At 43.5% G+C, this 2,901-nt stretch overlaps 1 protein-coding gene across 1 annotated transcript in view; it reads right to left on the minus strand.

Annotated features, from left to right (window-relative positions):
• LOC129708437 (RNA binding protein fox-1 homolog 3-like) overlaps nt 1-2,611 on the minus strand; it is a 1,476,502-nt gene extending 1,473,891 nt beyond the window's left edge. Inside the window, exon 1 of the mRNA XM_055654200.1 lies at nt 2,273-2,611. The gene's annotated coding sequence lies outside the window, so the exon portion shown is untranslated. The remainder of the gene's footprint in view (nt 1-2,272) is intronic.
• Nucleotides 2,612-2,901: the final 290 nt, after the last annotated feature.

Below are 2,901 nucleotides of genomic sequence, written 5' to 3' on the forward strand. Positions count from 1 at the left end.
TGTGTGAGTGTGTGCATGTGAGAGTGTGTGTGAGTGTGTGCATGTGTGAGCATGTGTGAGAGTGTGTGTGTGAGTGTGTGCATGTGAGTGTGTGCATGTGAGAGTGTGTGTGTGATAGTGTGTGCGTGTGTGAGTGTGTGTGTCTGATATTGTTTGTGTGTGAGTGTGTGAGAGGGAGTATGTGTGGTGTGAGAGAATGTGTTAGATTGTGCATTAGAGAGTGTGTGGGAATGTGTAAGAGAGTGTGTGTGTGTGTGTCTGAGAATGCGCGTGAGAGAATGGGTGCGAGACAGTGTGTCTGATATTGTGTGCGAGTGTTTGAGCTTTAGAGTGAGTGTGTATGAGAAGAGTATGTGGTCATGAGAGTGTGTGTGTGTGTGTGTGTGTGTGAGTGAGTGTGTTGGAGAGTGTGTGTGAGAGAGTGTGTGAGTGTGAGAGTGTATGTGAGAAAGAGAGAGAGTGTGAGAGAATAAAATGCTTTTGGTAGAAATACCTTGCTCGTGATATGTTTGTGAAGATTTATCTTTTCCACATCTACACCGTTGCAGTCTGCATGGCTGTGTCTATAACTATGGTTACATGAATCCCTCTGCAATTAGTCAAAATTGTGCAAATAAACCATGGAAACATCATTTCCATCTGACCCCACCTGCCCTCCTCAATGTGAAAATCGTTCTCCTGTGAATATGGAAATAAATTATAGATACATAATTTACAATCCACTCTCACAAATGGACAATTGTGCAAACTCAAACAGTTTATTAACAAAGACATTCGTTTAGTAGATGCACACATTTGATAGCAGTTAACATGTGTGGGGAGCTTGTGATGAGTCCCATACACCTGCATATTTGTAACTTCAAATTGACATATTTGTGCAAAATAGTGTTTCAGTCATTTTCGTCGCCCATTCTCAACTTTCAGATATCACACAGTTATAGTTACCTTTGTAAATGACTACACACAATGGGAGACGAATGGACTGGAGGATTCCAAGTGGAACAATGAAATAGTTTCCAGAGGATTCAACTTTTGGTGAAGGGATGCACAGTTGCATCAACATTTTCCTTTGTGCCATTTGTGGATTGTGCATGGAGAGGCTGGTTTGCTACTCAGCAGGCAAGCAATTAAACAGGTTCAGCGACATTAGTAAATGTACAGTTATTTGTAATGAGAAGGCTGCATGAAAGAATACAAGTGCTTCAGTTCTGTAGCCTCACAACGTGTTAAGTGATACCTCTGATGAACAGGACAGCAACTGCAGCATGCAATTCAACACCGCAAATGCTACTTTTTGCACTTCAAAGGTAAATGATCACCTGTATTAGTGAAAAGCAACCCACACGTGCAAGAAGGCAAACAGCAGAATACTTTAAATTTCCTGGTTCGCTACTCACGCTAACATGCAACTTTAACCTTGTATTTGAATGAACGGTTTCTGGAGATTGCATGCATCTATCTGCCCACTTTCTCTGGGAAGAATTTTAGTTTAATTTCACCGTCTCTCGCGCGGTGCAGAGAAAATACAAGAGTCGAACTGGTAGTGAAAAAAAGCCACACATGTTCGCCCACCCTCGCACTGATCCCGTTAAGAAGTCTTTGCCCTCAGCATGCTTGGCTCCGTATCATTTTTCCTCAGCTCGCGTGGCTCTTGCGCCCAGCTCTCTGTGTCAGAGCAAGGAGGCAGATTGGATCTGTGTGTCCTCTTGACACTTTCCAATCTCCACAAACCACCCCTAACCACTCCGGGAAAGAAAAGAAGAGAGAATGAGTGGCGTGAGATGGGACCCTGTCATCTCCCACATCACTGTAGTCCACATCTTTCTGCATTCCAGCAGTGAAACTCTCACTTTGTCTCTCCAGTCTCCCAGAGAGCCCACTACATACCTACTCCAAAAAAATCCTACAGCATTTCAATCACGCTTGAAGCAAATCTTCCAGCATTTCACACAATAAAGTTTAAACCCCCAGAATAATGCTGTCGGGCTCAAAGGAGCTGATAGATGCCAAGAAAATAATATCAAGTCCTGAAAGAGATTTTTTTTTTTAGGAAAAGCATTCTTCTCCCGACCCGTGCAACGTTGTTGATCCACTGTCCATCTCTTTGTAATATATTTTTTTTCTCAAGCTTTCACGATGCCTCTCTATCTTTCTCGCCTATGTATGTTTTTCTCTCTCCACACAATATGGTCCAACCCTCCCTCCCCTTGTGTGTTTTTTTTTTGTTCCTTTTCCCCCCACATTGAAAAGACAATGAAACGGCCGTACTCACACAGAGAAGTGATGAGTGCAGAGTTAAAAGTGCTGCTCACATGCCGAGGCAGGGACAATCAGTTCGCTTCAGCTGCACGCAGCCCGGTCCGTCAGCATCTCTCCTCTGCCACCATCGTGAGCACTGGCAGCTCCGGCTGATGCTTACAGACACACACACACAAAACTGACAGGTGCTTCCCTGACAAGGACTTACCGCGACTGCCTAATTAGCTTGACCCTTCCAGGCGATAAATTAGTGTTGTCAAGACACAGGCATGACTAAAACAGTCTTATATTGCGCAGCGGAAAATATTAACAGAGAAATATTTGTGTTGTACAATCCTGAATGTACTTCAGCCTCGCAATTTCCCTGTTACTTCTGCGACGCTTCTGCAAACTCGATTTTATTTTAAATATATATATATTTTTTAAAGCTTCTCCAGAGAGCTCAGTTAACATAGAATATTTTCAGGGATGGTTACAGCAGGCAAACAGTTGTTTAAATTCAGCGGGTGCAGCAGCATCTATGGAGCGAAGGAAATAGGCAACGTTTCACGTTGCCTATTTCCTTCGCTCCATAGATGCTGCTGCACCCGCTGAGTTTTTCCAGCACTTTTGTCCACCTTCGATTTTCCAGCATCTGCAGTT

The sequence above is a fragment of the Leucoraja erinacea genome, chromosome 23 (genome assembly GCF_028641065.1).
Source record: "Leucoraja erinacea ecotype New England chromosome 23, Leri_hhj_1, whole genome shotgun sequence".
NCBI lineage: Eukaryota > Metazoa > Chordata > Chondrichthyes > Rajiformes > Rajidae > Leucoraja > Leucoraja erinaceus.